The 15830-nt window shown below is 39.7% G+C and overlaps 1 non-coding gene across 1 annotated transcript; it reads right to left on the minus strand.

Annotated features, from left to right (window-relative positions):
* Positions 1–14966: 14966 nt before the first annotated feature.
* Positions 14967–15072, minus strand: LOC132608478 (small nucleolar RNA R71). The gene has a single exon (XR_009570396.1). It is a non-coding gene; the product is annotated as a small nucleolar RNA R71 (small nucleolar RNA).
* Between the last annotated feature and the right edge of the window lie 758 nt (positions 15073–15830).

A 15830-nucleotide genomic window follows, 5' to 3' on the forward strand; every position in this document is an offset into this window, starting at 1 on the left:
ATGTTACTAACATATTTTTCCTTGATTTTTTCCAGTAATAAAAATAATAAAACAACCTTAAATGTCATGAAATGTTGCAACACGAATGAGTCGGGTAGCATAAAGGAAGAAGAGTACGAGGAATACGATGAGATCATAATGCTACCCGAGGGTCTCGCGGCAGAAGTAGAACAACTAGAGAATGAGCAGAAGCTAAATATGGACGAAACAAAAGCCATAAATCTAGGAGATGAAAAGAACGTCAGAGAGACAAGAATAAGTGCACACCTAGAGGCGCCTTTAAAAGAAGAATTGATAAGTTTACTAAGGGAGAATGTGGATATCTTCGCATGGTCATACACTGACATGCTAGGACTAAGCACCAGCGTAGTATCCCACAGGATACCCATCAGTGAGGGTTTTGCTTCAGTAAAGCAGAAAACCCGGCAATTCAAACCAGATCTTAGTATCCGAATCAAAGACAAGGTGGAGAAACAGATTAAGTCAAGAGTGGTGGAAGTGACTTCATGCCCCACATGGCTAGCCAACATAGCTCTGGTACCCAAGAAAGACGGAAAGATAAGAATTTGCATGGAATATCGAGATCTTAACAAGGCTATCCCAAAGGATAATTTTCCACTCCCGAACATCCACATACTCATAGATAATTATGCCAAACACGAGCTACAATCGTTTGTGGATTGTCTTGCTGGTTACCATCAAATACTAATGGCTAAAGAGGATGCCAAGAAAACAGCTTTCATCACTCCATGGGGAGTGTACCATTACAAGGTAATGCCCTTCGGCCTCAAGAATATCGGCGTAACATGTATGAGAGCAATGACTACCATTTTTCACGACATGATCCATAAAGAAATTGAAGTCTATGTGGAAAATGTCACTATCAATTCAAAGGAAAGTTTGAAGCATACCACACATTTGAGGAAATCCTTCGATAGGCTTTGAAAGTTTAATTTCAAATTGAACTCGGATAAGTGTGCGTTCAGAGTACCGGCCGAAAAGGTACTGGGATTCATAGTCAGTTGAAAGGGCATAGAGCTAGACCTAGCAAAGATCAAAGCAATCCAAGAATTACATCCTCTCCAAACTAAGAAAGAAGTCATGAGTTTCTTGGGAAGGATGAATTACATTGGGCCGATTCATAGCTCAATCCACCATCATTGTGGAACCCATCTTCAAGCTCTTGAAAAAGGACGCTCCTACAAAATGGACAGAGGAGTGCCAAGAGGCATTCGACACTATCAGGAGATACTTGTCCAACCAGCCAGTCTTGGTACCACCACGGCCCGGGAGCCCATTGCTGCTATAATTGTCAGCTGTTGAAAAGGCCTTCGGTTGCATGTTAGGACAACACGATGAAGAAGGGAAAAAGGAACATACCATTACTATTTGAGTAAGAAGTTCATAGCTTGTGAGGCAAGATACACGCTAGCGGAAAAAACTTGTGGTGCTCGAACTTGGGTGGCTCAGAAGTTCAGACATTATTTGTCTTCGTACATGTCATACCCCATAGTTTCGTATGTTAAGATTTGAGCTACCTTTCAGGAGGTATATAAGATGATATGTGTTTATCGTATGGTTATGAGGGTTTAAGTTCATATAATAAGCCATGGGAGGATTGGAGAAAGAATATCTTTTAGTATATATGAAGTTTTGAAAGGTACAACTATGGGAAATACGTAGCAATGGAGTGAAGGATGAATTACAATCTCTTAAGTCGTAACTGGGAAGGACAACCTTGGAACCAAAGGACATGACCAATATCAAGTATGATTAATGATAAATATCATGTATGGAGAGTTTCGGAAGATTCCGGGACTAGGCAAATCGAAGAAAATAAGTTTACCGAAATTTTGAAAAAAGTTAGCAAAATTTTGGATAGAATTTTAGATCAACTTTGGAGGGATATATCTTCGGGTATATCAGGAGTTCTGAGGTGTTTCAAAATCCAAAAATGAAGTTCGTCGAGTCTAGTTTCCAACGCAACAATCCGCTCATCAAAACTACATCGGAGTAGGGAGTTATGGGCATTTTAAGATAAGCCGCCAAACTGCCAAACAACTTCCGCGGGCCCCACTTGGGGAAGTCAGTGGAACCGACTTTAAAGGGGTATAAACCCCCCCCCCCCCATAAATCCCATTTTTTCATCATTCTAAACTCTCATGAGTTCTATTAAATCAAGAATTTAACAAGATTATACCAAACTAGTCCATGAAAGGTGATTGTTCTTGCTTCTACTTGATGTTGTTGTGAGTTTGGTCGTGAAGAAAGTTGGTGTCACTGAATTTCTTGAAGTATAAGGTATGTTCTTCATCCTATCTCTTATGTTGAGTTGATTTTAAGGTTTAGCAAGTCTTAAAAGTGAAAATAGTTATGGAGGAAAGGTCATAAAGTCTTGTGTTATAGTTGTTGAGTTTACGGAATGTTTTGAGCATGTTGTGGCTGTGTGGTTGGGATGATTTCCATGTATATGGATCATATCTAATGTTGTTGATGTGTTGATGAGATTATGCTCCTTGATCGGAAAGAAAAGAAGTGTATATTGTTGTTGTATATTGAAAAACATCGTGTGGGATGTTTTATGGAATATTTTGGTAGTGATGATGATGATGTTGTTGATATTAGTATTGATATTGTTGTTGTTTTGTTGGTATTGTGATTTTGGGCTAGGCACATAAACAGGGGAGATGTTACCCGAATTTCGGCAGATTCTAAAAGGATTTTAATTAAAAGCTTGAGACAAGTGTATGATGGTGAGCCTAACAATAGTATGAATGGTTTTATATGTAGATTACGATACTACGAACGATCTTAAGTAGATTGCAAGACAGTAGGTAGGTTAGAAAGTCGGGATGTGAGCTTGCAGGTATGCAAGGCTAACCTTTCTTTCTTAAGGCATGATTCCTTTGTTGTGAACCTATACATGATATCTTCAATAGCCCTGTTTCTAAAAGTACCAAAGCTTATAGTTCCCGATGTTCTTATGATATCATTGAGCTCGTTTCATGACTATAGATGTTATTGATTATTGTTGATCTCATCTTATGATATTATTCATTCAAGGTGAGACATGTTCATGATGAAAATTCCATAATGGTAATCGGAGGTTTACCGACCTTATGTCACCCTGATGCGTTTAGAAATGTGTACTTAGGTAATGTTTTGTGGGACATAAATAGAGTACTAGCAGAGGATCCCCAATAAGGTATTTGATGCTAGAAGAGAGGCTTATTATATACCTCAGAGTTTGGTTAATGTTCACTTAAGCGATAAGAGGTCCTAATGGCCCAGAACTGTGTTTATAAGATTTATGTGATCGTGTATGCTATAACGGACAAGTGATGGCCATGAGAAGTGTATAGAGATTACTCAGGGAGACCAGGTCATGATGGTGATAATAATTACCACCGGTCTACGATCAGTCGGGCAGATGTTACCACCGGGCTGTGGCCGGTTGGGCAGATATATATTTACCACTGGTCTACGACCAGTTGGGCAGTTATGTATTTACTACCATGCTACGGCTGGTTGGGTAGTTATTACCACTATGCTATGGCTGGTTGGGCAGTTATTACCACCGAGCTATGGCCGGTTAGGCAGTTACTACTGATCAGTTGGGCAATTACGCTCTACCGTCGGACAATAATCGGATGGGCAGCTACCACCGTGCTACGGTCGGTTGGGCAGTTACCACTGATCAGTTGGGGAAATAGCACCAGGATAATATGTAGGTCAGGATCACAGTATTATGCATAGATGGAGTTAAGGATATGAGAGCATAAAGAGACATGTGTACTGGATTCTCATTAGTAAGTTAGAAGTGCCATGTTGATTCTTACCCTTCTTGTTTGCAGCATATGTTTTTTATGTTACATTTCCGCCTTACATACTCGATACATTATTCGTACTGATGGCCTTTCTTGTGGACGCTGCGTTCATGTCCGCAGGTGTAGACAGACGGGACAAGGATCTTCCCCAGTTGGTTGCTTCGAGGTACCAATTTTGATTGGTGGGCTCCACTTCTCCCTGGAGCATTGCCGAGTCAGGGTCGTATATGTACTTTGTGTTAAGGGTATGTCAGGGGCCCTGTCCCGACTTGTATACTTCAGTCATGCTTCTAGACGCTTTGCTGACAATGTCTTGTATACCGCTTAGTTATGTCTTGCCAGTTGTTATATCAGATTTGTGGGCCCGTTGTATATATATATATATATATATATATATATATACTGATGCATGATATTATATTTGTATTTAGCCCCTTTGTCTTATTTTGCCGTTTGAGATATAGAGGATGCGAGTTATAAGTTGGTTCGCTCGGTTTCCGTAAGATACCGGGTGCTAGTCACGCCTTACCAAGGTTGGGGTGTGACGGTACACCACTAACCTTATATTCAAAGTGGACTCGTTGAGGTACATATTCCACTAACCCATGCCTATCAGGAAGTTGGACAAATGGTAGGTGCTGTTAAGTGAATTTGACATCATAGCCCAAAAACCCGTTAAAGAACAGGCTTTGGCTGACTTACTAGCTGCAAGCCCGGTAGATGAAGAGCTCGAACCACTTCGCACCCATTTCCCCAATCAAGGGGTGTTGTCCATAAAAGAAGGACCACAAAAATCCTATACTGGCGGGAAACTATACTTTGATGGAGCAGTGAATCACAAAGGTTCCGGAATCGGAGCGGTTATGATATCAAAAAATGGGCAACACTTCCCCATGGCCGCAAAACTCAAATTCCATTGTACCAACAATATGGCCGAATACGAGGCCTGCATTCTAGGTTTCCAAATGGCACTGGATATGAATATCGATGAATTACTAGTCATTGGAGATTCCGACCTGCTGATTCATCAAGTACAAGGCGGATGGGCCACCAAGAACGAAGATATCTTGCAATATGTGAACTTGGCACAAAGATTGTGCAAGAAATTCAGAAAAAAAGAATTTCGACATATGCCGAGGGCTCAGAATGAATTTGCCGATGCCCTGGCCACAATAGCATCAATGATCTAACATCCTGAAAGCAGTCACATCGACCCGCTAAGGATAAGCTTGAAAGAAGATAATGCCCGCTGTTGGCACGTGGAAGTTGAGCCAGATGGGAAACCATGGTACAATGACATTAAAATGTATCTAGAAAGGAATATCCCAAAGACATTACAAATGGACAAAAGATAACCATTAGAAGAATGGAAAATGGCTTCTTCCTAAACAAGGAAATACTGTACAAACAGACGCTGGATTTGGGTCTACTTCGATGTGTAGATGCCGGCGAAGCCTCCAAACTTCTAGAAGAAGTACATGCCGGGACATGTGGACCCCATATGAATGGATTTGTACTGGCAAAGAAGATTCTACGAGCTGGATATTATTGGATGACCATGGAAAGTTATTGTTGCAAATACGTGCAAATGTCTCATCAATACCAAATCCACGGTGATCTAATCAAGGTCCCTCCAAGTGAGTTTAATGCTATGAGTTCACTATGGACTTTCGTTGCTTAGGGCATGGATGTTATTAGACCCACTGAACCCGCAGCTTCAAATGGCCACCTGTTCATTTTAGTTGCTATTGACTACTTTACCAAGCGGGTGGAAGCAATGTCTCACAAATCAGCAACAAAGAAAGTGGTAGCTAATTTTGTGCGAAACCACATCATAGGCCGATACGGCATACTCGAGTCCATCATAACAGATAATGGAACAAATATAAATAGCCGTCTGATGAAGGATATCTGTGAGAAATTTCAGTTCAGTCACCGAAACATGACAGCCTACCGGCCACAAATGAACAGAGTCGTAGAAGCAGCCAACAAAAATATCAAGAGGATATTGAGAAAAATGACTGATAATTATAAAGGTTGGCACGAGCAGTTGCCTTATGATTTACTGGGATACGGTACTACCGCCAGAACTTTGACAGGAGCGACTCCATATCTGTTAGTCTACAGTACTGAAGCAGTCATAGCTGCCCAAGTTAAGATACCTTCTTTGAGAATCATTCAAGAAGCAGAATTGGACAATGCTGAATGGGTCCGAGCTCGATATGAGAAATTAGCTCTAATTGATGAGAAAAGGATGGTTGCCTTATGTCACGGTCAACTGTACCGACAAAGGATGGCAAGAGCCTTCAACAAGCGAGTTAGAACTAGACTTTTCCAAATTAGGAAAATGGTGCTCAAAAGAATTTTCCCATATCAAGATGAATACAAAGGAAAGTTTATGCCCAACTGGCAAAGTCCTTATGTGGTCCGCAAAGTACTCTCCGGAGGAGCGGTAGTATTGGCAGAAATAGATAGACAAGAGTGGCTGAAGCCAATCAACTTAGATGCAATCAAGCGCTACTATGCATAAAGACAAAGTTTTTCAGGTTGTAATAGTAGCCTCTGCGTGTAATCATTTGGACCCGGTCACACTATTAGTAAAAACCAAAAACTCCTTTACTTTTATTTTGAACTGTGTTCGACCTGAATTCCTGCTATGATAGGATATGTAGGCGCTCTTTGGGCTCGGTCGCACTAAAAGAAAAACCCAAGAAACCCCTAGGATGCCTTAGAGATAGGACTTCACAAAAGATGCAAGGATTGCTGCACACCCAACTGGAGCAGAATTTTGAGAAAATCTCAAAATTCGCTCCATCAATCTGTTGCAATGAGTCAGCCAACCTATTGTTTCAGACTGGAGCAAAAATTTTAAGAAGCTCTCAAAACTTCTCATTTATTCAATAGTGTAAACTGGGGCAGAAATTTTGAGGAGACCTCAAAGTTTCCCGCAACTCGGTAGATTCAACACAAGAGTTCATCGATCGAGATTCAAACTGGGGCAGAATTTTTGAGAAAAGGTCTCAAAAATTCCGCGCGAAGAAAGCAAAGAACCCCAGTCACAAAAGAAGGGATCTCTCTCATTCAAAGCACATGTCATGACGATTAATCTTACCGCTTTCAAAATAACGCATTTATTTTCCTGTAGATACATTTATGGTAACTTTGCAAAACGATTTTCTGCATAGTGAAAATAAATTTGTCTTTCAAATACCGGAGCCGAGGGGGGTTTCGAGTATAGGAACCCCAAGATGCGATAGCGCCGGCTACATGAATCAACTTTAAATAGGGAAAAACTAATCCATTTCTGATACAGGTCCCCAGGACGTCGGAAGACGATCCTTTTTCTAACTTTTCTTTATGCGCAGGAAGCGGTTCACCAAAGAAGATTAAGAGCACTGCGGGATCAGGCTTTCAAATTATATATCCAGCCACGAGGACTATAGGGTTTTGAATGCCACCAAGGAAAAAATATCTAGCCACAAGGGCTAGGAAATATCAGAATGTCATAAAGGTTAAATATCTAGCCACAAGTGTTCTGAAAGATCTAAATGCCAAAAGGGAAAACACTTGGCTATAAGGGCTCACAATGCATAAAAGGAATATGGGAAAAATCACCGGCCAATAGAGGTCATAGTAAAACAATACAGCATACCTGACCAAGAGGGTCACAGCCGGCATAAAGGACGAAAGAAAGACGATTTAGCCAAAGGGGCCATATCTTTCATTTGCATCACTTCTTCTTGTTTGCCAAGAAGTCCATTACATATCTATTTTCTTGCTGCCAAGAGGGCAATCACTTCTTCTTATTTGCCAAAAGGGCCATTGCATATCTATTTTCCTGCTGCCAAGAGGGCCATCACTTTTTCTTATTTGCCAAGACGGCCATTGCATATCTATTTTCCTGCTGCCAAGAGGGCGATCACTTCTTCTTATTTGCCAAGAGGGCCATTGCATATCTATTTTCCTGCTGCCAAGAGGGCGATCACTTCTTCTTATTTGCCAAGAGGGCCATTGCATATCTATTTTCCTGCTGCCAAGAGGGCCATCACTTCTTCTTATTTGCCAAGAAGGCCATTGCATATCTATTTTCCTGCTGCCAAGAGGTCCATTGCATATCTATTTTTCTGCTACCAAGAGGGCTATCACTTCTTCTTATTTGCCAAGAGGGTCATTCATACAAACATGCCAAGAGAGCCATTGATACAAATATTCCAAGAGGGCCATTCATACAAACATACCAAAAGGGTCATTCATACAAATATGCAAAGAAGGCCATTCATACAGACATGTCAAGAGGGCCATTCATACAGACATGCCAAGAGGGTTATTCACACAAACATGCAAAGAGGGTCATTCATGCAAACATGCCAAGAGGGCCATTCATATGAACATGCCAAGAGGGCCATTCAGACAAACAAGCCAGGAGGTCCATTCATTTCAATTGCCGAAAGGATCATGCATATAAACTACCGGATATAGCAAGACGAAAAAGAAATGTAAAACCGGTCATGAGACCGCAATATTCACCCCAAAAGACAAATCGATGTAAAATCGGTCAAGAGACCGTAATATTCACCCCAAAAGGATAAAACGATGTAAAACCAATCATGAGACTGCAGTATTCGCCCAAAAAAAGATAAAGCGATGTAAAACTGGTCAAGAGACCGCAGTATTCGCTGAAAAAGACAAGAAAATGTAAACTCGGTCGGATGACCGCAGTATTCATCACCCAAAAATCAACGTTACTCAATAGATGGAAGCAGATTTAAAGCCGCTAAACAGAGCAGGTTGATCAAGTCAAATCCAGACATATTGCAGAGCAAACGCCAAACTTTTTCTTACGCAGTCGGTTAAGATAAGGTGTCCATGAGAGTCAAGCTCTTCGGCCAGGACTTGGAAGATCACTCTTTACCATGCTCAGTCACACAAGATTACTTATTTGCTTATGTGCCTTGCTTGTTTTTATTATTTCGCTATCGATCGTACACATACCGGCGGCACACACAAAAGAACTGCCACATAAGGGATGACATTTTTCCTCCTATCGAGTCGAACTACAAGTAACTTGATTCCCAAGAACAGGAATATGTAGGCAGACTCAATAGTAGAGAGTCAGTCACAACTCCAACCAATCATTCCAGATTTCCCAGTTTAATAACCCGAAAAATCTAAGATTTCTTTAATTTGCATTTAGAAGTCATAATTGAGTTGAACTACAAATTACCTGAATTCTCATGAAACCCGAGATATGTAGGAAACCCAGAAAACTAGGTCCGGACATTTATTTTGAAAAATTACGTGAAAATGAGAGGTGATATAAGTTGGGTCAGTCAAAAATCAGAGTTAGACAAATTTTGTTGCTCAGGGATGGTCCCGCCATCCCCGAACACCGAAGGAGCAGTTGTTGACACCTAATTGTTGATCTCCCATAATTTTCTTTAATTACTCAGAGTCCTTGAATACTATACAGAGGGAAATATGTATTTTTTCAGAAGTCAAAATAATTTTCTAAAATTATCTAGATAATATTTTGCCAATTTTGTTTGATGAAATAATTTCTATAATATTATAAATTAATTTAAGTATTTTCATAATTATAATACTTTTTTCTAAATTAACCAGAAAAGAGGATAAATTGCCATAATAATTCACTTAATTGTCCAAATTGTTAAAATGTCAATTTACAAAGTATTTTACTCTGTTTAATATATGGAGTTTGTTTAATTAAGTAAATTAAACTTTTGTTTACCCCTCAATTCTTATTTAATCAAATTGTTGGAATTTTATCATAATTAATTAAGTTTTAATTGCAATTGATTTTGAAAATTGCCATTAAGCGGCTGTAATTGAAATAATTAGTTTTTAGCCAATTATGGCAATAATTTGAACTAGCCAAATTTAATTAAGGTCTTTTGACAAAATTTATTTATTTTTAGTATTATTTTCTTTTAAATTTGACCAATTAGTTTAAATATAATTTTATTTTTAAAATATCCAATTAGTGGACATCGTTTTAAATTTGGGCTATTTGTTGAATTTTGCATGTTCACCGGCCTATATATACATGATATACGCATGAGTGTACATGTATACTCATGTATATCATGTGTGTGTGTCACGACCCGGCTAGGGGCCATGACGGGTACCCGAAGCTGACTACCGAGCACCACTCATTATGCTAATCATCATACCCAACCTGAACATACACAACTCCAAGGTAACACACACACACGCACACGCACACACACACACACACACACACACACATATATATATATATATATATATATATATATATATATATATATATATATATATGTGTGTGTGTGTGTGTGTGTGTGTGTGTGTGTGTGTGTGTGTGTGTGTGATAAACAAGAATATACATTGATGTATCCATGAGACAACTATTACCCACACGTCCGTATCTACGAGCCTCTACTAGAGTACTGAGACATAAGGACGGGACAGGACCACGTCATGGCCATATATGTACACAAAAGAATACATCAATAACTGGCACCTCCGGAATAATGGAGTGCTCCTGTGTAGCTGCTGATAGACTCCTATGAATCTGGGCCACCTCCTTGTCTACCTATGGGCATGAACACAATGTCTAAAAAGAAAGGACGTCAGTACGAATATTGTACTGATTATGTATGGCATGAACAATAATAACATATCGAAGAGATAAGGGAACATCAAGTAAGGAAATAGCCTGTAACTTAATGTCACTTAAGACGGAATAATGCATGCTAACTTACATCATAACAACATCATATCAAGTATGTATGTATATAACCTGCCCGACCATATAGGTACGGTGTGATCATCATTAGCCCGCGTCCAGGCCTCCCGCGTCTGGGATAACCATCTCATGCTGCTCACTACTAGTGTCTGCCCATGCCATATAGACATGGTGTATATGTCGCCCGCCTTAGCGGTGTCTGCTCGGCCATATAGGCATGGTGTAATCTCATCATCATAAAGCATGCATTAGAACTCAAGTACAAACTATAACTCTATCGGGGTGACGTAAGGTCGAGAACCCCCGATTCCATTATGGAGTAGTCATGATCATCATTTCTCACCTTGAAGGAACTAGCATTATAAGATGAGTCTAGCAACAATGAATAATATCAAGGAATCATTAGCTTCATAAGAATATCATGTCATAAGCTTTGGAATCTCTAGACTTAGACTCATCATCATCATTGTTATATTCACAACGCATCTCTTATCTTTATTTCATGAGAAGGTCTTAATAATCATAGACTCATAGTTTCCGGAATATAGGAGGTGCCTATTATTCAATTCTCAGTGCTAAGGTAGAAACTCATCTTCTCCAACTAGTTCCCCTACATTTGCACCATTAATTCAAGCCTAAGAGGATAGATAATCATAAGATAAGGCAAGGAAACACACCCCTACAAGAAACAAATTCAAGTTAAAACACGGCTTACTGTTTTCCGTCAACCGCTATGGGGGTCAAACCACCGCTCCAGCGGTCTCACTATAGTGGAAAAGTTCCCGCTATAGCAGACCAAAGGATTCCCGACCTCCGTTATGGCGAGCCACATCCCGCTATGGAGACATCGCCATAGCGGCCCATCGCCCGCCACAGCGGACACATGAAAAGAGGTTGACCACTGGCGGCGAGGGTCTCAGCTCTATAGCGGTACTGCCGTAGTGGTACCTACCCCGCCGCAGTAGTGTCATTTGGGCAGTGAGCTTGACTTTTGCCTAGTTTTCCACTCTATCACTCGACACTTCATTCAAGGCTGCACACACACAAACAAAACATGCAATTAATGTAAAAACACCATACGGACTCACCCCTGGCCTCAGAATCTCCAACGGAGGTCTAATTTCCTACGTCACCCCCCAAATGGACTCCATACAATTAGACTTCAAGTCACAACTGGGAACTGAACTTGGATCATGCGTCCGAATTAGGAAGACGCATTTAGTACCATACCAGGCAATGCCATAGCATAAACTGCTTGCATAAATGTTTAGGGGAGGGCTTTCAACCATTTGAGGAAGAATAAGACAAGGAAGTGCAGATACCAATTCGAATTATCAAGATACCAATTTGAATGAAGTAGCACGAAAGAATGAAAGAAGTGGAAGTTTCCTAAGTGTCCCATAGCCTCTCGCAGATAGATACAAAGCTCTTCGTACCGATCCGTAAGACTCTACTAGACACGTCCTTGTACAATGAGATTCACGAACCTAGGCTGTAATACCAACTGTCACGACCCAAGTTACCGATCGTGCGGGCACCTACCTTATTATCACTAGTAGGCGAACCATTACTCGTTAAACCCTTAGTCATTAGCCACTTTTAGCTTCTTAAATTATTTATATTTAAACAATCAATGAAACAAGTAAATGAATAAATAGTCTCACCAAGTCATAAATAATATTTAATATAAGTGCGGAAGTCTTAACTATTACACCCCCAAAATCTGAAAGTCATCGTACAAGGACTCTAACCAACAATGTCTAAAAATGACATATATCTCAAATATAATAACAAATAATGTCTGGAATGAAAGTAGACATCTGAAAAGAGAGATCTTCAGGTGGCATGGCATGGTTAGAAGCTCACCCTCGGATCTGATCGAGCAAACTACCTTCAAGCTAGAGATGTAGTCTGGATGAAATCTCTGGAACACAATTTGCACTCAAAAAGAGTACTGCAAGGCAGTATCAGTACAAACACAATGTACTGGTAAGCATCATAGGGCGAATAAAATTAGTTCACGCATATAAGTATAAAATCAACAAGATAAACAGATAGGCACGTAACACTCGAATCCAAGTCACAGAATATCCCACAACAGAGTCACAGCCTAAGATGAAGCTTCTAAACCACAAGTCAGTTAAGTTTCAATAATCTCACCTGATAATCACAAGTCCAAGTTCCTTCCGTAGGTAAGAGTCACTAATCCACAATTTACTTAGTCAATGGTCGTATTTATATCACAATAGGCATTCAACATCCATACCAAAATCAGAAACAAACGAGCATATAAAAATGCAGAATAAAATGTAATTATGTGGATTGCAAAATATGATGACGTGTAATGCAATGCGATACCATGCAATACAATGTGATGCCATGCACTGGCCAATCACTCGAACTGTACACACATGCTAACTGATGTCTGATGTGGCGTGATTTTCACACCACAATCGATACTTTTCATCTATAAGTTTTACTTGTTGTTAAGCAAGTCGTTGTGATTTTACGTGTTTTTTGGTGTTTTTCAGGAAAAGGATCAGATTTTGCATGACAGCAGTTAAAGATGCAAAATCAGGGCGTAAACTTGGTTTACGGTCCATATTCCACAATACGGGCCGTATTCCAGGGTCGTATTAAAGGATTCCAGAAACAGAAAGTCAAGTTGAGGAAGATGGCAAAATACGAGCTGTGTTTACGGACCGTGTTTCAGTTTACGGCCCGTCTTCTAGCACGTGTTTAACCATTCAAGCACTGGCAGAAAGGCTGAGTTGGCGAAGGTGAAAGACGAGCATGCTGTTTATGGAGGACCGTAAACCACTTTACGGTCCGTATTTCAAACAACAACTGAAAAGTTAACTTGGGCATGAATCGTTTTACGGTCCGTAAAGTGATTTACGGACCGTATTTCATCATGACGGGACTGAAGTGCAAAATCTGTAACTTGTGTATTTTCCAAACCTTATAAATAGTCTTTGTAGGGTTTTTATTAGGGCATTCAAGATATTTTTACCTTTGTCTTAGAACAAAAACTTCTCTTTAAGTTTTGAAGATTCAAACATCAATTCAAGTATTCTCAATTCCGTTTTCATTCCAAAGTAAGCACTTATGAATTCTTCAATTTATTTTTGCTTGTTCTTTGTCATGAATAACTAAAATCCCTTACTAGGGTTGTGAACCCAATGATGGGTATTTTGTGATTGGGTTTGTGATTGTTATACAAATAATGGATTATTAGGGTTTAATTATTCTTCATTCTTCATTCATAATTAATGGTTACAAACATTGATTAAAGCCATAAACCCTAATTTTATTTGGAAAAATAATTAGGGTTGGTAAGAATAATTAACAAGAACTCAAAGCTTTAAACTTTGTTTAATAAATTCACTTAGGAATAATTCAGAATTTACTTGGCATGATTAATCGTTCTTCATAATCACTTTCTTATATTTGGGAAAATCATAGAAAGATATAATCTTTATTTATTGGGAAATAGTAGAGATTCGCATAGAGATTAAGTGCATTCATATAATGATCCATTATAAGTATATCAAGATCAATACCCATGATCATATACTCCATCTGACGGGGACACAACCTTAGTTTCTTTTACCATAGATATTTACCAAAGCAATAATTTAGCAACTAGTTATAGAAAAACCAACTTTTACACAACTTATCGGATTAAGACATTAGACCTAAAACTTAGCATCTACAAGTTTAGTAAACTTTTCACACCCTATTCCCTGTGGGATTCGACCCCAACCTTGTTGGGTTACTATATTTGACAACGTCCGCGTTATACCATTAATAGGTGTAATTTGAGCGTATTAAATTTTGGCGCCGTTGCCGGGGAATACGGTTTTGAAATTACTAAATAGTGTTTGCTTTGATTGAAGTCTTTTGCTTAATTCATCACACCTTGTCTGCTACTTACGTGAATAAGGTGATCATGAATCGACATCAGCAAAATCAACGAGCTGACAACCAAGGAAATGTGGTGAACAATCAGACAAATGAACCAGCCGATGAAAATATTTTCGCTGAATTTGTTCCGGAGGAAGACTATGCATCTCCTATTGTTCAGCCTCGATTTGGAGCCACTACTGTGAAAATTGACTCCTCTCTATACCAGTTGTTGAAGCTTGAGGGATACTTTCGGAACTCTACCGAGAATGACCCCCACCGTCATTTGAAGAATTTTGTGGATGTGTGTGCTAATCACATCCAGAATAATGTTTCACAAGATGCTATTCGGTTGAGGTTATTCAAATATTCCCTAGCTGGAGAAGCAAGAACATGGTTTGAGAAGCTGCCCCGGAATTCTATTACTTCATGGGCAGAAATGACAACTGTTTTTCTCACAAAGTGGTATCCCCCTAGCAAAAGGGCTGAAATTCGTGATAAGATATATGAATTTAAGAAGCGACCGGGGGAGCAACTATATGAAGCATGGGAGAGATTCAAGGAGTATTTGCAGGACAACCCGAATCATGGTTTTCTGGATCATATATTGATGGAGAAGTTTTATCGAGGATTAGACCCAGTGTCATAGTCAGTGGCTAATAATGCAGCTGATGGGTGTTTTATGAACAAGACTTTTCAACAAGTGACCACCATACTTAACAGGCTGACAACTCATAATCAGGCTTGGCACTCAAACAATGCTGATATGGTACCATATGGTAGTGCTATGATCCAAAATATGGTGTGGGAGAATCAAGACACCCAGCAAACATTGGCAGCACTTGCTACAAATCTTGACTTGCTGACAAAGAAATTTGATGAAACTCAAATAAAAAAGGAGAATGTTTGTGAAGATAATGCAGTCTTGCCGCAAGGGATGTACCATGCTCAAGATGGTCCATTCCTTGAGGGGCAATCTAGGCAGGTTGAAGATGCCAACTATGTCAACAACCCTCAAGGGGGTCATCAGTGACAGAATTACCAAGGTGGCTATCAGAGTCAAAATCATTGGAGATCGCAGCAAGGCCAAGGTCAAGGTGCTTACAACAATTCTGGTAACTACAACAACAACTTTGGTGGTGGAAATCACAGGAACTATAACAACAGCAACAATTTTGGGAACAAGAGTACAAATCCTTATATACCACCTAAAAGTGAGTCATCAGAGCAAGGTAGTTCGAAAGTTGAAGCAATGCTTGAGCAGATTCTGGCAAACCAATCTAAGTCTGACAGAACTTTATCTGGGCTGACAGAAACAGTGGGGTCCCATACAGCAGTCATTCAGAAGCTTG

This window comes from Lycium barbarum, chromosome 8, assembly GCF_019175385.1.
Source record: "Lycium barbarum isolate Lr01 chromosome 8, ASM1917538v2, whole genome shotgun sequence".
Lineage (NCBI taxonomy): Eukaryota > Viridiplantae > Streptophyta > Magnoliopsida > Solanales > Solanaceae > Lycium > Lycium barbarum.